The following is a 22150-nucleotide window of genomic DNA, read 5'->3' as shown; positions in this document are numbered from 1 at the left end:
CACCTCTTCTTTCCTTCTACCACGAAGCTATCTATGTTTCAAAAGTGGACAGACTGGGGTTTAGAGAGACTTCCAACACCTGCCCTTGACTTTCATTCAATTAACAACAAGGCTGCTGGCACTTCTACTGGAGAGTATTCACTGGAAGGGTCTCAGGGAATTGTGTGCATGACATTCTGTGTTTTTTGCATTCACAGGTCATCTTTAGTTCTGAGTTTCTGCACAAATTATGAGAAATTGAACAGCTTTGGTCTGATGGGTAGTGTTAAATGAAGATTATGAGCAATTCCTGGCTTGTATTGATTTCAAATAGTTAACTCTAGCTTTTTACCTTCTTGTTATATTTAACTGCTTTATTGTATAATTTTTTTTTTGGTGGGTAATATGTTAATATTCCAAATTCTGACCTAGTTTCTGAGCTAGCTAATGATGTCTTTTTTTCCCCTTTGGTGACCTTTTTGAAGAAGAGTATTAGATATGCATCTTGAGATATTTTCCTTACTACAGAGTTAAAGTTTACTGTAGAAAACACAGATTAGCAAAAATAAAAAAAGTCCACAGAAAATTGCTTTTGATTTCACCTTCTGCAGATAAGCATGCTTAATATTTTCAGGGATTTAATTTGAGACATTTTCCCCTCTGTGTGCAAAAAAAATGAATGTTATTTCTTAATGGGACTTAAGGAGTTAAAAAGGAAAGAGGATTATTTCACTTCTTGCTTACATTTTCAGCTCCCTCAAGGTCCCCTCTTTAACAGACTGTCTCTGGAGTGATTCAGGATGCTGAAGCAGTTGATCACTGAATAAATCTTCCCTGACTCTGAAAATGTTACAGTATTATGCAGCGCACACAGCCTGGGTTGCAGCTGAGCTGCTCTGTGGCCAGAGATGATCTCTGGGTAAAGAAACTGCTTGGAATTACCCAGGGGAGTTTGCATTTCACTAGCGAAATAGTGAGTGCAGAAATGGAATTGAGTGACTTGCTGAAGATTTTAGCCATATAAGTAGTAAGCATTGACCGAGGGAGTATAAGATAAAAGATATCTCAGGATCTTTTGATTCAAGGAAGAGAAGGACACCTTATCAATGTCACTTAATAGAGAGCCCCAGAAATGGACCATTGCAAATACATCACAAACTGTTGGCAGAATGGAATGTCCTGGAAACCCCATTTCTCTTGGAGCCACCCTGAACAGGAAAGCCATGTAGCATGAGGTAATGTCTGCTTCTGAGAGTGGCAGGCCATTTGATGTCGGCCTGTCCTCTGTGTGGCAATTGGGATGTGGGAGATAGGAGGAGGAGGACTTCAAAATATATTTCCCTGGAGGTGTATTTCCTCAGCATCTGGACAGTGAAAAATCAAGTTTTTCTACTTTGCTTTAAAGGAATATTTTCATGCAATTCTGGCTATCAGCATCATTTTGAAGTATATCCCTTCAAACTGTGAGCTACTGGTCTTATTTAATTTGTATTTCCAGTGCTGAAGCAAGTGCCCGAAACATTTTTGGTGCCCAATCAAAAGTGCTGAATGAATGAATTGCTGAGGGAAATTGCATGGCTAACAATGGCTTGGGATTAGATATAATGTATAAAGGCTGTAACCACACACAACAGAAAGTATTTCTGTGTCATGTACTAACGAACTCATAGGATGTGGACTGGAAGATGTAGTTCACAGAGCTCATAAACTGTCATCTTCAATTCAGCACACAGTGTGTTCTCCAGGGATCTGAGGTGGGGGAAAGGGTGTGTGGTGGACTCACACTATTTTAAAATATTTTCAATGCTAATGCCTTTGAATGGAATATTTATTTTCTTAGTCATATACTTAGGTCAAAAGACACTGTAGACACAAATTTGCCTTGCTTGTGAAGGCATTTGAACTTGACATCCTTGTTATACACATCGCTTTCCCCTATGCTGAATCTACCCAGAATTTGATTCTCCATGGGAGGGGAATTAAGAATTTATAGTTTCAAAATGTTCTTCAGGTGAGTTGGATGCAGGTAATCTGCACATGGGCATTTAGTAACCTGTGACAGAGAGGAAGGGATGATGCGACTTTCCATTTTTTTTTAAATTTATGTGAATCATTTAGTCTTAATACCCAATTACTATGTAGTGCCATAATAATTACCACATGTATGTTGTTAAATGTGTGCCTGATTAACTTTATTACAGGTTGTATCTGAAATAGCAGTAAACTGTACCTACATGCCATCTCAGTCTTCAGAGATTTTATGAGCAGAATATTAGCAACATTAAAGAAAGCACAGTTTAGGGTAGAACCATTACTTTACTCTGGCTTTTGTAATATTTCACTTGTATATCTGTATGTAAAGTCAAGCTATAAAGAGTTTGCCATCATTTCTTTAAAAATATATTTTAATTTAGTAGCATGTCATTGCTATTCTTTTCATTCTCGATTCATTTTAGGTTTCCATTTCCTTTGTGATGAATTTGGGTGAAAAAAAAAGGGTAGTCAAAAAATATACAGATTAAGAATATTCTGGCAGTTTTCCCCTCCCCCCCTTTCTAGAATATTGTTGATCTGATATCTAGACATAGTTTGATATAAGTTGTCCTACATGGTGATTACTGGGCATAGCCAAGAGAGCTTGAGCCAGAATCTGTATTGAATTCAGAGATTCATTCCAAAAAAAGAGAGAGCAAATTGTTTAGGACAGACTCTGAAAGACTGGGCACCTCCCATTCCACCATAGGCCTTTCCTGCACTGGGGATGGCGGACACCACCTGCTTCAGAACAGTCATTACCTGCTATGACCCTTCAAGGAAATGGTAATGACATCAAATTTTATCAAGTTACCATCATTTCAGGAAAAAAGAGAATAAAGACAGACTGAATGAATAGTACAAATAAAATGAAAATGGATAGTACAGATAAAATAAAGAAGTCTCTCACAAAGACCATTTTGGAGATGATTCATTCATTTAAATAATAATTGTAAACGGTGGCTAGGAAAGGAAGATGTTCTCTCAAGTACCACAGGGCACAGGGATGACTTGGCCCTCACCTTCAGGAGTTCACAATATGTCAGACTTCCCCTGGGTCCAGCTGTCACCCCAGAAGCTCTCTTTTTGAATTATTCAGTCACTTGTTGGCATGATTCCTAATGACTTGAGTGAATAGCTTCCACAAGAGGGAATATGTCCTACTCGTGGATTCCTCATTACCTTGAGTGACTCCGGAGGAGGCAGTGACTACTTGTGCAAGGTCAGGCTTTGGTGCTCAGCCACCTGACTCCACCTTCCAACTCTCACCCTAACTTCCAGTGCCACCTGTGCCTGCTTTAGCAGCCAGAAGAGACTTTGTTTATGTAGATGGCAAACAAGGATGATCATGTCCACTCTGTAATGTTGCTGTGTATTGAGTGCCTGTCACATGACCAGGCATCACTACAGCAACCCGCTGTGGAGGTGGCTCAGAATTTTCCTGACTCCAGAGTGGAGGAGCCACAGAGGGACTCATGTAACCTTCCAGGGCTGATAATTCCCCCAAGGACAACTGGAGAGTTTTCTATAATCAAGGAAACTTTTTTGAAACTGGGGGGTACATCTTATCAAAAACACACATACTGGCTTTCTTATCTATGTTCCACTGAAGTGTGAGAAGAATGGGGCAAAATGTGTTGAAAAGGTTTGTTCTCGGGCATGAACAGGAGGAGAGGCTAGTGCCAAGAAACCACCAGGGTTAAGGTTAGGAGGTGATTTTTGGTTCTTTTGAGGATGTGCACTTATTTGGAACAATGAAATTAAGGGGGGCAGGTTAAGAGCAGATTAGTGAAAGTGCCTTGCTGTAGTGGGGCTGTCTTTGCAAGGCATGCTTTTCCTTCCCTGCCTTCCAGTTCATAATTCTCCTGAGTCAGCTTTCCCGAGGGGTGTCTGGTAATGCCTCCTTTCCACCTTTGACTAAGCCTGTGACACCGTGTGATTCTTTGCGTTATCTGTTAACTTTTCCACACATTTGTTTCTTGTCTCCTTTAAGAGACTAATATGAGATGAATAAATAAGTGCTCATGTTTTTAAAAGGTGTTGGGTGCAGTCAATTATAGTCTTACAAGAAAGACTATAATTCACGAAGGGAGATGTTCACTTTATTAACCTTCCTGGTCACCTTAATGAAATGCAGAGTATCTATTCAGTGTGGTTGAGTCTTTACTTGCTGGTTACAGCGGCAATTCTGGAATGTTGGGGCACCCCAGGCCAGAGGTATTCCTGGCTTTGTTTCTAGGACAAGTTGTAGCTTTTTAGACAATTCACTTTTAACTCTCTGCCCCAGCTTCTTCTTCTATAAAATGAAGGTGTAAGAATAGTAATCTCTATGTGTCTGGTATTGTTTAGGACTTTCTTATCTTTTAGTGTTTTAAGGGTCCTATTATGAACATGAAAACTTACCATGTATTCCCATAGCTACCCTAAGTGGTATAGAAGTTGAATCACATTCTCCTTTAAAAAAAAATTCCATTTCCAAAGAATAACTTTTATTTTTTTGCTCATTTTTTATAAAATGACAAAAAGTGATTTGATAAATTGAGTACATAGGTCAAGGAAGATTTTATTCAAGTAGAGGATTCAAAAAGGTGTTTTTTAAAAGTCCAGAATGGCTTTCTAGTAACATTATCAAAAATAATTTATAGCGTTTTCATAATTATGTTTTGAAATTTTTTCATTAATTAAAATACTCAAGGCTATAAAGATGCAAAAGGTAGAGAGACTAGAAAAGAGCCTAATATCTTAGAATAAATATTTTTTTCTGGTAAAATTATGGACAGTGTTAGGAATGTTCTGCCTGATTAACTTCTGATTACAACATTCTAATTGGAAAAGTCCTTCAGGTAAAATGGGACAAGCTGTAGTATAATCGGCTGAGAAGCATGGTTTCCTGGACTCAGTCAGGCACCAGTGTGTAAGTGAGCTCCTGGAGTGTCAAGTTCAGAACTGAAGGCATGTAGGTAGACAAAGTTTGGTAGAGTCTGCCAGTGGAGTATTTACATCCTGATGTAGGACTGGAATTTCCTATATCAATAATATCTATATTTATGTCTGTAGTGACTGAATCCAACAACCAAACTCTTATATAAATAAATAAATATAAAGTCTAGAAATTTCTTTGTCAAAATAATCTTCAAAATTCTACTTTTTCTCAAAGTTTGACATTGGCTGTTTGCACTTGAACCCAGTACTTGCCATTCTAATAACTCCTGGCCTGATTTCCTCCTTAGCTGGAAACAACACATCATTTACCCGAAGATGACATCTCTTAGTTACCTTATGAGCATGGATGCCTTTAAAACCCATTCAGAAAAAAAAAGATTATCCTGATTTCTTTCAGGCCATGGGTCTGAGTTTATTTTTAGGTCCACCTCAAATTTTTGTATTTATTTATCCATAGTCTGTTTTGTTTCAAAAAGAATTTAAGGTTACTCTGTTCTCTATATTTAGTTCTCAAGTGGAACTAATTTGAACAAATCAACCAGCTAGTACAAAGTGGGTCCTGTGTTGAAAATGTGGCAAGCACCCAACTGTCACTGAGAAATTAGAAAGGTGTTGAAAAGCCTTCCAAAGCTAGAATATTCCCCCCACTGACCTTCCTATTATCAGATTTCATTAGAATCACTTCTTAGGAATCTTCTGTAGACAGGCATTTTAACTGGGTTAAGATGTTACCTGGGAGAGGTGCCAAATAAACTAATCTGTGTTAATGTGTTATATATCTGATTAATTCATGGTTGCAAACATAGTGCCTCAGGGGCCAGGCCAATAGCTGGTGGGAGGAGGGCTGCTGACTGGGGAGGGCCCCACAGTCAAGGGGAGCTTGCTTCAGGCCAGCTGCGGCTCAGCCTGCTTTGGCAGGGTTGGGGGGTTGCCAGCATTTGTCTCATTTTTAAAGGTTTAATGTATGGAATCTTCACATTTTTAAACGTTGATTATTCATTTAGAATTTTTGAATACACTGCATGGTTTTAAAAATCTGGCCACCCTGGTTTGCTGGGCTGCTTGGCCTCTGGTTGGCTCTCCTGGATTCATGCCTCCATCGTCTCGTGTGCTAATGGCAGGTCCAGGATTCTTCTGAATGTTCTGTTTGAGGGGTGGGGTGGAGAAGTATGGGGCTGATACCCAATATCTGGGGCATGGGATATGGGGGTTCTGGGGCAGGATGTGGTTCCTAGAGCCCTGACTGGAGTCCTATCTGAAAAATGGTGGTGGGGGGGTTGGTGAAGGGCAGGTTGGATGGGGCCTCATTCTCATTTGTTTCGCCTGGGGTGAGACCCTGCAGGACTTTGAGGTTTCTGTCAGTGTCAGTAAATGGCTCTGTTCCTTTGATGTGGAAACTGCTATTGTTGTGAGAACTCTGTGTGCTCTTTGGTTGTGAGATGCTTCTGAGCAGAGCTGATATGAAGGTCCTGCCCTATCAGCCAGCCAACATCCCCTCCCAGGGAGACTTGCTGGCTGCTTCTCAGCCAGAGATTAGCAGCCATTTAAAGAAGCATGGAAGGGGGGCACTTTGAAGAGTGTAGTGTCTTCATACTCCAGTCAGCCAACAGCTGGCCTTCAGGAAAAATGCAATTCTTTAATTCAAGACTGAAATTACAATTTTTCTAACAGCTCCCAAATCTACTGTGAGAGTCAGGCATTATGATGAAGAGACACTTCTAAGCACTGGTCAGTGTGAATCATCTTCTCTGTGCCCTGGGCTGGGCTCTGTTGGGTGGGGAGACAGTATCCCAACAGGTGTCCTTGACAAATGGGCTTCTAACACACAGCCTGCCAAGGATGATAGGGAAATATGTGGGTGGCAGGCAAGAGGGGAAAATAGGGAGGATTATCTTGAACAAAATTAGCATTTGAGAAGTACTTGTTTTCTGTCTACGGAATTGCAGGACAGGAAACTTCTGGCTCTCCTTTTCTTCCCTTCATGGGCTGGTCGTTAGGGGGAGCTCTGTGCCTGACTAAAACGCATAGATGAGTCAGTGCAGCAGGCATCTGGAATTTTCAGAGAACTTCGTCTTCATTTTATATTCTATTTCATGCTATGCTTTTGTCCTGCAGCAACAAGTGATCACTTTGGGATATTTTTTCAGGAATTAGTATGAGAAAGTACTGGGGCTGAACAGAAGAGAAGTAGTTGGCATTGACTGGGATTCTGGGATGGGGGGATTTTCAGTTGGAAAGGTATCATCTGTGAATACAAGAGAAAGAGAGAAGAGGGAGCAGGGAGAAGAAATGACTGGTTGTTATAATGGAATCGTGGGCTCTTATATATTATATAAATGGGTCTTATATGGGCTGATTCTTTTATTTTTTCATTGTGAGGACCAGTGCAAATCTTTGTCATAGACACTGGCTATAGTCCTGGATTAGTCACCGTATATTAGCTGACCAGTGACCAATAGACCAAAGAGAGGGAACGTAACAGTCAGAGACTAGTCAAGAGCTGGTGGAAGAGTGGTTAGAGTGATTGCATGCACAGCCAAGATTTTACATGCTCCTTTTGTGCTGCTTGGTTTCCATGTGTTGATTGAATCTCCAGTCAAGATGAAGATCTAGAAATAAAAGTCGGATCTGTAAGTGTTCTCAGCTGCATACACAGAAACACCCTGTGTGCTGTTTTGGCAATTAGGAGGAAACTGTACTCTGACATTCTCTCCAGCAACTCCTTCCTCTCCTCCTCCTCTTTATGTGCAGGTATTGGAGTCACTACTGTTTATTTTCATTCTCACCAGTTAGGAGGGAATGGAAGAAATAGTAAGTAAAGAGGTTGATTATATTAACTCACCAGCTGTTTTTGTTAAGCAAATAATCAACAACAAAATCTTTGACCAAATGAAATACAGATTTTGTTTATGAAGAAATTTGATGATCTAGATAACCCGAGGCTTTGACTAACATCTTTATGTAGGTTTCCTCAATAGCAATATCAGCAAAACATCGCAGGCTTTGGGGTGGGTAATTATATTTCTTTAAAATACTTGGGAGAAGTGAAAGTCATTTCAAAGGACTTTAATTACCATGGAGTGATGCCACTTCCCACTTAACGTTTTCTGCTTCAAGGTCCCTTTTACACAGACTATCTAAGCCATGATTTAGGCTTTTGGAAGCAGATGATGGCATAAATCTGGGCAGACAGGGAGGATTCTACAGAACTGGCAGTACATTCTGTCGGCCAGTGTGCTGTCACGTGAAACCCTGTGAGTGAAGCAAGCGGGGTGCTGGGCCCCCTGACCAATGCAGACAAGTATACCAGAGAAAGAGGAAGTGTTCATGCAAGGTTTCATTTAGAGTGCAAGTGTGGTTTGGGTTCCCCAAAGAGCAATGTTAGTGGGACTTTGAGTGGTTTCCTCCAAGAGGGGTCAGAAGAAAATGGGAATGCAGAGGCTCTACCTCTGAATAACTGATTCAGCTCATGGACTGTTTACTTTTCAGTGTCCCAGGTGAGCATGCACACAGGCACACAGACACACAGGCACACTGGCACATGGGCACAAATGCACACAGGCACACATGCAAATCTGGGACTTTTGCTTTAGGGGCTGTAGGATTCCTCTCTTGAGAAGTTAGTCTAGAACTGGGAGGGTGCATTCCAACATTTAAACACCTAAAGGTGCAGTGACCTTTAGGTGACAAGTGTGATCCTTTCACCTGCTTCCTCAGAGTATCCTCTGGATAGAGAGAGCTGCCAGTGAAAACTGGAAGCACAGAAAGGTTAAGCAGATTTTTCAAGGTCACACAGCTAGTTGGAGGCTGAACCAGTCCTTGATCCAAAAGTTAGTTTTTTTTTCATTAAACCATGAAATGTTGAAGATTTTTCATTTCCTTATCAAGGAGTCCCCAGATATCATTCATTATAACCAGGCATGAAAAGAAAGAGTTTAATTCCCGTTTCTTTACATTTGTTCAGTCTACTGTCAACCTTCTGAGGAGAGGAGTCCTGGCATCTGCGAGCTGTGGTGTGAACCCCAGGCGCGCCGCACACTTCACAGCAGCCACCATCTTCCCTGGGACCACTCTGGCCTCCTTGGGGGGAGTGGGGGGGTGGGAGTGTTCAGATCCCAAGCTCCTTCACTTTTGTATGCTTTTAGCCAATATGATAAAGCCTGTCTTATACCCATCTTTGGTTTTCAATCATTTGTTGAAACAGAAATAAAGCCTTTTCTTAGATGAATTTTAGATCAAACCACTCTATTTGTAGGTTTGGCAGGATTCATTATTTTTCAGAAGACTAATTTACAAAAGAAAAGCTCTCTTTGAGAAAGAGTTTCCCATGAGAATCCATCTCCAGTCAAGGAGCCAGCCTCTTCTTTCTTGAGATACTGATTTTAGAGCACCTCAGAAATGCTTCTTAGTGAAATCTAACTCACAGCATTTGTCTTTCAGATCAAGAGTGGAATCAGCACAACTCAGTGAGAAGATTATAGGCTCTGGAGGCTGACAGAAATAAGCTATTGAATTGTTTGGGCCCTTGTTTCTTCAACCATTAAATAGGAATAATAAAACCAACCACACAGGGAGTCTGAAGATTAAATGAGATAAAGGTGTGAAGGACCGATTCCATCATCTGGCACGTGGAAGGAGCCAATGTCACTTCCTCTCTTGTTGTTGGGATGTGGAAGACAGAGGCAGAAGCCATGAACTGGGATCCTGCAGCGTGTGGAATCTGAGGCCAAACACTGGTGCACAGTGAAGATAGCAGCGGTGGGACCCACCCAGAGGAGACACATTGTAAGTATTTCATCTTTTCAAAAGTAATTGTGCTGTCTCAGCTTCTGTGGCTCCAAACTACCCAGCCAGGTGGTGCCTTCTGGAAGGAGTGCTCTGCAGTACTCAAAGTCCATCAAACCCCGCTGACTGCTCAGGTTCTTCTCCTAGCTCTGCGACTATTAGTTGTGCTCTTTGGCCAAGATGCTTTCCAAGTTTTTCCTTCGTAATGGTGGATTGCAGTAAGCATTAAATGGAGCATTTTCCCATAATGCCTAGCATATAGTAAGTGCTTAATGAAAGCTAGGGCCTCCCATGCTGTGAAGTATCTATTTTTATTATTCACATGGTGCAGCTGTAAACTGCCTTAACTCTCCCTGGGTTTCATAGGGGGAGAAAAATATCATCCCGTGTTTAAAGGAGGGCAATTGTGAGGATCCGTGGTCACTTATTGGGTAATGGACTACATTCCTCCAAACCTTTTTGTTAAGCTTTCTTCTGTTACAGGGCAATCCTGATGTGAATTGGGTTGCCTGACTCTGGGTCCTCACCCATGAGCTTATATAATAAGTTTCAACTGCAGACACACACACACACAAAGGTTAATAATGGGTTTATTTACAAGAGAAAGGGAACTGAATCACTCAGGGTAAAAAGAGAGAGAGATAAGTTGTTTAATGTGTCTTACCAGTTCTGCTGACCTGGAACCCAGTAGCATGCTGAGAGCTTGTGAAAAGCTGAGAGACCAGACACGAGGCAAGAGGCCAAATGACCCCCAAAGCCCACATGCCTGGTTTTATATCAATTATAGCTGCTTAACCCCATCTCCAGGTCCCAGAAACCCTCCCTTTGATGAGAATGGAATTTGTACTTCCAGTACAGATAGGGTTGGAGTCCACAAAACCCGTATCTGTAGAGTTTGTTCAGGACATCCTTTTCCCCCTAACACTTCCATAGTGATGAAAGTCATATACTTCCCATATTTGACATTTTTTCATTATGGTCTGCAGGATTCAAGTTTCTATCTCAAGAAGTTTTATATCTAATTTGTCCATTTTATAATTAACATTGATACATCCAGCAATATCAGGCTCTTAGGGTGAGAATAACAAAACAATTGAACAAATATTAACAGTGATTTGTTTTAAGGCTCAGAGAACCTGTGAGGCAGTGAGGTTTTAAGGGACCAAGATCCTGAAGGCCAGGAAACTCTAGAAAGGAGAACCTGACATTGAATATCAGACATTTGCTTACTGAAGAAAGGCAGCTAGAAGAACATAGAGACTGAGCAGAAAGGATGAATGAAAGCCAAGTAAAATGCACAGCAGTTTCTCACCATGTAGGTGGGTAAGAGGTGTTCAGGACCCACAAAGAGAAAGAGCTTTGGGGACCATACTCAGTGGGCCCCCTAAAGCTAATCATCTTTCTGTCTAAAGCTCTTCTTTTCACCATTCAAGTGGTTGATGAATAGGTGTTTGTAACAGGCTAGCCAAACACCACCATTCTAAACAACTGACATAGAACTGGAAAAAAAAATTCTACCATGTTTATAAGGAGAAGGTTCTTCTCAGAGGCAACACCCCCTCCTGTTAGCCTGACTGTTCTCAATCTCTGGTAAGACACAAACTCCTCATCAAACCATGAGGTCAAAAAGAGGTCAAATAAAAATGCAAGATTTTGATTCAGATCCTGTAACTAAATGAAAATCTAGATTGAGTTGGCAACTACTTGGATATTTGTGGGCTGTCTATAAAGAGGTTTAAAAACATAGTTAAATAAAAGGTCAGTGGTAATATAGCTTATAATAATATGTTTCTTCAAAACTGTGTTGTCTGTCTAAGACTGAATGCTTTCAGAATGCCATCTATCGGATACTCTGTTTCTGTGTTGAGATACTAGAGTAAGACATATCTGACAATAATTGGAAATTTCCAAATGTAAAATTGCTTTAGAATCCCAATGTTGAAGAGTATATAGCTTAAGATTGCATGCAGTTTTGTTTTATTGATTTTCTTTTATGCATGAAGATTTGTCAGTGCAGTGCGTGACTGCCATCAATAACCCCTTTATTGGTTAGAGATCAGGGAAGATTTTGAGTACTGCCTTGATTCTTGTAGAACAGATAAATTCAGAGAAAGAAGACAACTGGATAAAATGTGCCAATGTATTTTTATATAATTGCCTTCAGTTTGAACATCTACTCAAGTGAAGTGAGGAAGATGCAGTGTGGACCCAAGGCTTAAACATTAAGAAAAGCTTTTTTATTTGGAAAAAACTCAAACTTAACAGAAAACTTGCAAGAATCAGAATAGTATGAAGAACCCCATAAAGTCTTTAGCCCTGTTTATCAATTGTTACTGTTTTCCCCCATTTGCTGCATTATTTGTGTCCTCTCTCATTGTATTATGTGTTAATCTTCTATGATATATGTAAAGGTACACTCTTAATATTTTCCTAAACCACTTAAAAGTAATATATATATATATATTATATATATACATGTATAATATAATACACATGTATATTATAATACACACACACACTTACTCACATTATTATCTCTAAATAATTCCCACATATATATATAATACACACACACACACACACTCACATATGATACTTTATCTCTAAATAATTCCCACATATTCTTAGGATAGGACTTTTATTTTTTTCATAACCACGGTGCAACTATCAGCTTCAGGACATTTAGCGTTGATTGCACTACTTTTTGTTTAAGCTAGTGTCCATATTTTAATTGTGTTAACTGTTCCAGGAATAGCCTTTATATAATTTCATCCCTTAATCCAGGATCCAGGCTAGGGTCAGTTGTTACAATTATTTGTCATATCTCTTTAGCTTTTTAAATTTAAACCTTTTCATAGCCTTTTGGGATCATTTTGACATGACATTTTAAAAGAATACATTTCTGCTCCCCCTAGCCCCACACACATATATTTTAAATAGGACATTCCTTATTTTGTCAGCCGTTTTCTCACGTTCAATCCAGGCTGTCTATTCTTGGTCAGAATAGTAACGTGGCCTCTCCAGAGGCAAACATGGACCTCTCTCCTGGCTACAACTTTGATGCCTCGGCCAAGATTTTGCTGGTATCACTACTATATACTTCCTTTGGCAGCACAATAAGGGGTCTGTGCACAGGCGCTTTAAGACCGTGCAAATGTCTTGCTGCACAAGGACTTTCTCCCTAGATTTTGAATCCGTAGATGATTCTTGTCTAATCTGGTCTTCACTCTAGCTGTAACTGCAGGCTTTTTATTGGTAAATATCAGGCAGTTGAGCGGTCCCTGGGAAACAAAAGGTCATTAGTTTAGAATGTGTAGCTAATAGCCAGCCCAGCGCAACTTTAAAATTGTAAAGTCCCTGTCTGTTCCTTTCAATCCAAGTTAAGTCCCCATTTTCTCTGGCACTGACTCCCTTAGGCGATTTAGATGGACAAGCTACCACACTCCCCTTCCTCCATCTGTCTTAGGGTACTGACAGATCTCGGGCGAGGGCGCACGGATCCGGACTCATTATAGTGCTCACAAGTGAGTTTATTACCTGTTTTGTCTTTCTCTTTGCCCCGTCACAATGGATTGATCTACACTTGGGCTTCTCAGGGTTTCCCTTTACTTAACTTGTTAACCGGTTTTTCTTCCCTGACCCCTACCCTTTGGAAAGGAAGGGGGTGATAAGGAGTGGAGGCGGCCTGGGAGTGGGGAGAAACACGGACCTCTGGAGTATCGACAAAACAGTGTGTAGAAAGTATAAATAAGTAAATTAAAGAAGGCGGCCTCAGCTCCAGGAGCCTGCAGCCTTCCCACCTGCCGGGAGTTTGCACTTTGGGGTCCACAATTCACACATTACAACAAGCTAAGCAGAAAGATAGCGATGCTGTGCCTCTCTGCCTCCGGGGGGTGCTTTCCCAGTGGCAGAAACTATCTGTGCTCCCCAGTAAGTCCAGGAACAATCTCCACTTATTATACCAGCTCAAAACCCAGGACTGTTTACAGCCTCACGCCGACAAGACACTAACCCTCAGTCATTACTGTCGCCGTGGGGATTGATCTGCTCCACACTCTCCTTGCGTGTGGCCCACATTTTCATCCAGTAAAATCACATGTTGTTAACTCAATATATACAGCGAAAACAGCATGAATAATGGAACCTTTAATCCTTATTTCTCAAAAAAATTAGATTTCTACTTTATCCTCTCCCCTTTTTTTCTCTTAAAAAAAAATTCTTCCCAGTGCCAAGTATAGATGTTGTCCAAACCTAAGCTCTAAGCAGATTCTGTGGAACTCCCATTCCATTACTAGGAACCTTTGCAGAACCAATTTCTGGGTGGATTGATTGTGTTTCTTCCCCTTCATGCAGTGACTTCACTGTGACTTGAGTGTAATTAACATTATCCCTGTCACAGAGAAAGAGATGGGCCCAAGACACTGGATACTTCTCCACAAAAGGAGTGAAAACTTTATGTCTCATAAAACTTACATGTTTAATATCAGAGCATGAAGACATATTCCATCTCTTTTTCTCAGTCTCCTTCTATAAACAGATTTATTGGGGTGGAATTATTTTTGGTATTAAATCAGAAACCAACAATACTAAATCAAACTTCAAGGGCAGCGTTTGTCAAAGCCTGGTGTGAGGCATTAAGACTTCTTTGCTAACATATACACTACGCAGAAAAATACACCAGTTACACTAAGGACATTTGCTTGTTAAGTTCCCATTGTTTCAGACTCAAGTGAGTGAAACCAGAAGAACCAGATTCGCATTGGTCAAAAGACTGTGCTATACGGGTTTGCTTATTCTATGGGGGTATCCACTAAATGTCTGAGCCTTCTCCCTCACCCCCAACCTCCTCACTTCCTCATCTTTAAACTGGGGATAATCATGAACTCTACCTTGCCAGTCCATCATAAGGTCTAAAACATTAATTTCTTTTTAAAGATTTATTTATTTGTGTATACAGAACTGGGATACAGGCCAGAGGCTCAGGGGTGGTGAGAAGCTTCCCCAGAGACAGAGTGGGGAGCAGAGCAGGCAGATCGACGAAGTACACTGCTGAGGGGAGCAGCGGGTGGGTCAGGAGAGGTCTGCCACACCATGTGGTTACCTCCGGGGCAGGTGGGAATCGAACTCATGTGGAAGCGGCTTCAGATTCTCAGTGCTGTGCTTTAACCCACTGTGCCACCAGGGAGGGCCCCTAAAACATTAATTTTGTAATGTGGTCTAACATTGTACTGCACATAGTAAACGTGCAGTAAATGCTAGCTGTTACCAAAAATGCAGTTTAATAAAGAGTAGATGAGTTGAAGTGTGACTCATGATCGTGATCTGAAAAGACCATAGCCTTGAAGAAAAAAATGAAATGCACAAACTAAAACCAGATTGATCTACATCAGTCATCAAAGTGGTCAAGATAATAGATTGGTTAACCTGTGATCTATTCATTTCATGACTTTAAATCTATCTTAAGAATTTCTATTGAAATATGTTTAAAAATGATCTTTTCTTACTGTCGCTGTCAGATCTTCAAGAGATGGATGCAATATGTTCTTTTTTAGATGTTTCCCCTTTGGATAGCTTTTTTTTTTTTTTTTTTTTAACAAATGAAAGCCTTGATGAATGTGTTTGGAGAGATGTAAAGTCTTCATTAATGGAATGTTCCTGGTGGGGAATAAGTTGCAGCTGGTTACTGTTTCTGCCTTTTCATCTTGCAGGCTTTTAGGGGCCAGCAGTTGAGGTTGTCCGGGCATTTTGGTGGCCCAGTTTCTACCAGCTGTCAGCATTTACTCCCAACACACACAACCTGTCTTTTACCTTTCCTCATTTGAGGGGTGAAACATCTGTATAGAAGGGAGAAGAGCATTTGAGTGGATCTATGGCCTGGGTCCGAACAGAACATGGAAGGGCATCATCGTTTTCTGGACATTGTTGTTATGTGTTTCTTGCAACACATAACATCCCTTCAAAAGCACCTATTGCTTCGTACCATCAAGACAATTTTCAAGTTTAACAAAGTATCTCTATTAGGAAAGTAGGCATTCTGTCCTCACTTCATAAGGAAGGACATAAAGGTGAAAGGAAGAGATTTATCCCAACTCTCCTCTCCTCCCCAATCCCAATCTTCCTGTGCTAACATTAGAGGAAAAAATACTTTCTGAATGCAAAAGAGGTTAATTTCTGCAGTTTCCCTGCCCTGTTGTCTAAACCATTCTTAATGTGTTTATAACTAAGTGACACAGTACCATGTCCCCCAAATACCTTTACATGTGAATGGAGTCTTGTAACTTGTAGTTTCAAAATCTCCTAAGTGACATCATCACATGAACAGGATCACTGAAGCATTCAAGACTCACAGGTGTATGTGTGTGTGTGTGTGTGTGCCACGTGTGTGCAGATGGCCCTGAGATTGCATAACAGGGTCCAGACAAGAGCCAAGAGGGGCCAGAACAATTTGGCAACAGCTATCCTACATGACGTTTTGGATTCCTGGCAGTTTGCTAATGTTGTAGCTCACTCACTTATGGCATTTTTTCTTTGCTCTTTTTCCTTAAAGAGTGATGACGTCTTCTCCCTACCCCCTGTTTTAAATTTTTGAGGCAGCTCCATCAAATTATCCACTTCTGGGTTTTTACCTAAAAACAAACAAACAAACAAAAAAACCCACCTTCAAAGAGGTAAATGCACATCAAATGTCCATCATTATTACTGTAGCCAAGAGATGAAAACAAACTGAGTGTCCATCAATAGAAACAAATAAATCAAATAAGCAAATAGAAACAAAATAAATGACTGAACTAAATAAAACAAAAACTTTAAATAATTTTAAAATTTGAGGCAGCTCTGGTTTACAACACTGCCGATGACTTGGAAAACCTCCTTAGAAATATATTACCCCATGCCACCAAGCACCAAGCACCAAGCACCCACCTCCACTGCCATTGGCCCTCTCCCGTCCTTGGCCTCCCACCTCCCACCTGCCTCCTCTGGTATCCTCTGCTCTACAGTCAGATTTTTGGGTTTGTTTTGATCTAGTTAAAAAATATACTACTAGGGCCCTCCCTAGTGGTGGGTTAAAGCTCAGCATAGAGAAGCTAAGGCCACTTCAGCATGAGTTTGATCCGCACCCTGGAGGTGACCCACATGGCATGGCACATCTCTCCTGACACGCCCGCTGCTCCCCTCAGCAGTGTACTTCATCAGTCTGCCAGTTCTGCTCCCCGCTCTGTCTCTGGTGAATTCTCTCACCGCCTCTGGCCTGTACTCCAGATCTGTATGAATAAATAAATTATACATATATAACTATATATATAATATATATATACTGTATATATATAATATATATATACTGTTATATATAGATATATATACTATTTTATATAACTATATATAGTCACACACACACAGTCACACACACACACACACATACATACATACATATATACTGTTAGCTTATGAGACAAAATTAGTGGTCACCAGAAGAGAAGCAGGGAGGGAGATAGGTAAATCAGGTATCAAGTGTCAATTCTATGGTGAAGGACAGAACTGAACTTTTAGTAAGACTTAATGAATTATATACAGATGCTGATTATAATGGTGCACACCTGAGCCCGATATCATACTGCAGCTTTATTTCAATATAAAATAAGAAGAAAGAAGTAAAGCCTATGAGGTTAGTGTTCTCCTTGCCCCTCTTGCCTCTCCTGTCCAGGGCCTGAGACAAGGTAGGTTGATCTGCACAGAACAGTCCTGGCTTTCTTGTCCTGTGCATATCAGGTCAGCCCTCGCCGGCAGGCGCCCATTAGCAGATGGACAGCTTCACAAGTGGCACGTCACTTCATTTCGAGTCCATCCAGTTCAGACCCTGCAGCAGATTTAATGACTAGATGTGTGATTGCTTTAGCAATGTGTCATTTTCTCAGAAACTAAATTTGGTTTAAATGAGGCTAAAGTTTTAGGAGTTGTGGTCCACAATCTTGTCAGAGTGTGATTGTCATGTCGTCAAGGAAGATGAATGAAATGGAAAATTCATCCAATTTTTATTAATTAATGATAGGTTCTCTCTAACAGTATCCAGTCCACTGCTCTTAGTGTACAACCTGTCTCTATCCCTGAGAGCAGTGCCATCTGGCTTACAACTTCAAGGCCAGAGGCAGGGTCCATTTAAATAAAGTGGAATAACATCAAGAGCATGGTGGTGCTTACATGCTGTTTGCTTATTCTGATGAACTTGTTAGCTTCTGGGCAGTAAGGATGTAAGAAGATGAGTTCTTTCTCTCTGAAGTCAATTTATGTTTAATTCTGTAACTTACTCTATTTTGGAAGTGGGAAATATAGACATAGAAGATGACATAATTAAAATAATAGTTAAATAGTTAAGAAAGTTAAATTCAGAAATGAACACTTATTTCTGCTGGATTTAGTGTATTTTATGACTACTTTGAAATTCAATTGGTTTTACTACGGACTTTAAGGAAAACCATAGCAGAGGAAATTTGTCCTTTTATTGTGACTCAGCAGCAAAGCACTTGTGTTGATATTAGAAAACATGGATTATGCCAAATAGTCCCAACAACTGCATCTATTGCATGGCTTTGTGGCGAAAGTTATCATGTCAGGCGGTTAGTCAACTGATGTCCATGTATTCATGTGTGTGTGTACGTGCGTTTGGGTATTGCACTAATTTGAACTCTTCTATGGTTTATCTAACTTTGATTTTCCATTAAAATGGGCTATTCTTTTATAAAGACATGCAATGGATACGAAGTCTGCCATGAAAAGATGTGAGAAAGCCCAGTTCACACTTAGGCTCGCCTTTGCCGTGTTGTGCTGCATCAAGATCTAGAAGAAATGTAAGGATAAGACCACGGCAAGTGCCTTGTAGCTTTATCCAAACTGCACAGCATGATTGTCTCCTGAACCACGAGTAGAATCTAGCACTCCTGTAGGAAGTAGGAGGGTAGAGGTCCTTTTTTAAGGTGCTTGATTTTTTTTCACCCTTCTCGTCCAGCAGGGGGTAGTCTGACTCCAGAGTTGTTTATAAAAGGAGTGATGTGAGCTCTGTAATCTGTAGTCACTTAGCTGTCTGCACTGGAGGAAGAGCCATCTGAACCTGGACAGATCTCGCTACATGGATGAATCAGACCTGCCACTCAAACATAATGTTAAATGATATTAGCACAAATGCAACCACTCAGCTGCTTTAAACTGTGCCTTAACTGCAGATAAAGGAAAGATAGTTCCTTCTGCTTTGGCAGATTCTCATGTCTCTGCTTTGCTGGTGTGTGGGTGAGCCACTTTATGCTCCTCTTGGGCGTCTCTCCTTTGAGGCTGTCACGTTGCCTCCAGACCCTCCACAGCTGAATCATTGCTCTGATGGGGGGTCACTTTAACAATGGGTATGTTCCCGTTACTCTCCCTGCTTGGCTGGCCAGATGCCATACTTGATCCCTTCTCGCGTTAAATACAAGATGGCTTCCAATAAGCTCTTAGGAGTTAGAAACTAGAATAAATGTGGCAGCTACTGATTCCTAGAAGACAGAGTGGTCTACGCACAGACTTCAGTGCTTATATTTGTATTGTCCAACGTGGTTGCCGCTAGTCACACCTGACTTTTAAAATTTAAATTCATTAAAATCAAACACAGTGAAACACTCAGCTCCTCAGTCACACTGGATACATGTCAACACTCAGTAGCTGGGGTGAATGGCTACTGTCTTGGACCCTGCAGGGGTGGATATTGCCATCCTCTCAGGAAGTTCTCTCGAATTGAATTGATCTGGAGGCAGTGTCGTTCTTGTTTTTGGGTCCTTAAAATTTTTTTCTAAAAGATCTCCCCTTTCATGTTACTATTTCCATTAGTCACCTCACCAGGGTCGGTGGTGGGGGATCCAGGCCAACCCTCTTTAAAAAAAAAAATCAACTATTGATAGCGTTGCTGTGGTGTAGATGTTTGTGTCTATGGGAGTATAGTCCCTGCCCTCTGCCTTCTTTGCGTCTGCTTTAAAAAGGACAGTAGAGAACTTTGGTTGTTTAAAGAAAATAATTGGAATGGTGTTAGATTATAAATGAGGCTTCCAGAACCTTTTTGCAGGCATCCTTTCTTCTACTTGAGAGCTATCAATAGAAGAGAGGACATGCCCAAGGTGGCTCGGAGGGAGGGAAAGGCCTTGAATTGTTCATGCTTTTTGCTGTTACTCAAAGTTCTTCTCCATGTTCCTTTATTTTTTTAGCTTCTCTCCTAGGTCCTTCATCAATATTTGAGGGTTTTGTAAAACTTGGATAGTGTTTAAATGAGAATACTTAGTTTAAAGTGTATAAAACTTCACAAAAAAAATTTTAAAATTTCATTATTAAAGACACCTCAGTTCTTTCTCAAAAATTCCCAGTTGGGGCAATCATTTATAGGATCGTATATATGTTGTATATAAGTTCTAAATGTTTACAAATTGACTAAATTTGGGGCTTCCTTCCTTATTTATATTTTCATCTGAATTTCCCTCTGAAGTGCCATGAAGCTTCCTTTCAATCTCCCACTTGCTTGTTTCCCTTCTTTGCTTTGATCAAAAATTTATCACCCTCAGGGAGTCTGTGATCTCCATTTACACCACATTCCTATTCCTTTATTTTCCCAGCGCATCACTGTGAAACTCTGAGAAAGGATCTTATGATGACATCTGGATTTACATAGTTCTGCGAGAACACTAATCTTGCCATCCCAAGACATTTCTTTTGTTACAATGCTGATATTTTTTGCAATGCTGACCAGTTGTGTGTTTTTGTGCCTCAGTTTTTCCATTTATTAAGTGGGAATATCCATACTTTTAGGCTGCCTCAGAGGAATATGATAGCATTGCTTTGAAGTTTCTAGATGAAAGTTATTTCTATCATTCAAAGCATTAGTTAAGAAAGACAGCAAATTATTTTACATATACATCTTTATCACCTAATATTTTTAGAACACCACTGTTCTAGAAAACATTCACCCCCTCCTGCCTTTATCATTCATCACCACAGCAGTGACTTAAGGAAACTATCAGCAGACACTCATGCCTTTATGAAAAGCTCAACATCCCGGTTAAAAGATCTTCCCTTTCCTCTCAAACACCTGCAAAAGAGGAAGAGGGGGCACATTTTCTCAGGGTACAATAAGTCAGCAGCCTCTGACAGAAAGACAGCTGCCGAAAGCCTTGTCTGGGGTGCACATGATTTCATTTGCATTTTGATTTCTGTGATTTAACTGAAGGCCCAGGTCTCCTCTGCCAAATATCCCTGGCCTACTAAGGATGCCAGGTAGAACTGCCCAGAGCTGCCTGACTTATGAGGCCCACCACAGCAGCACACCCAGTGCATCCCTAAACATTCTGTAATAAAAAATCTGTTGTTCTTTGGTCGCCAGGATTTAACAAGCCTAATCCCTAGGAGAGGCGATAAAAATTCATTAATCTAATTAAATACTTCTTATTGCCAAAGTGACTTTGTAGAGTAGCTTTGCTGAAGGATAAGTGCAAAGTAAAATGGGGTCCCAGCAGAGAAACAAACGTTAGACTTGAGCAAGCTGGTACACGCTTCATTAAACTCATAATTATCCTTTGGTTCTAAGTAGCTGATAATATTTAATGAGTATCCAAGATAATTTAAAGAAAATGTTTACTAATGAGGTACAAACAGTGCCATGGAACACGGATACCTGGGGTGCCATAACCATGTATCTTCCTGCTGCATCTTGTTTGCTGGATATTGGGAGGGGGACCGCAGGCATTGTGACAGGCGTTTGAATGGCTTGAAGTGAATTTAATGGTAAACATGCATCAGTAGAAGCCAAAGGTTCTAGGAGACAGAGAGAATGATGAGGAAGCTTATTATTAGACTAGAGAGTCAGAAAAATAAAATCATCGAAAAAGCTGAACTTCACATGAGAAGCAATGGAAAGGAGTGGGTGTTTCTGATGTGTGAAGGGCTGTTCCATGGAAAAGAATTACATTTGTCTCCCCTGACAAAGCACAAAATGAGGACCAATGGGTGGAAGTTCCAACCTAGGGAAGAACTTTCTATTACTTAGAACTTTAGAAAGTAGAATGGGTTTCTTGGAAAGGTGTTGAATGTTGGTTGGATGGCTACTTTGAGAAAACATGAGGATGGGATCTTTGCCAATTTGCTAACTATGCTGTTCTCCTTTGGCTGAGAAGTATAAATTTTTATAGGAGAATGGAACATTTATTATCTGTTGAATTTGGCAGTGATGCTGTGACCTGCTCTGGCTAAAGAGATGTGAGCAGAAGTGTTGTCTTCCCATTCTAGGTAGAAGTGTTAAGAGAAAGGGCCTGGTTGGTTTGGTCTCTTTTCTGAATGCCGCACATCAGTGTGGGTCAGACTGGGCTCGCATGAAATGACCCAGCTCAGGTCCACAGCGGCCTGA

Source organism: Condylura cristata, unplaced genomic scaffold, assembly GCF_000260355.1.
Source record: "Condylura cristata isolate star-nosed mole 26May11 unplaced genomic scaffold, ConCri1.0 scaffold00001, whole genome shotgun sequence".
In the NCBI taxonomy this organism is placed as follows: Eukaryota; Metazoa; Chordata; class Mammalia; order Eulipotyphla; family Talpidae; genus Condylura; species Condylura cristata.
This window is presented reverse-complemented; position numbering follows the sequence as displayed.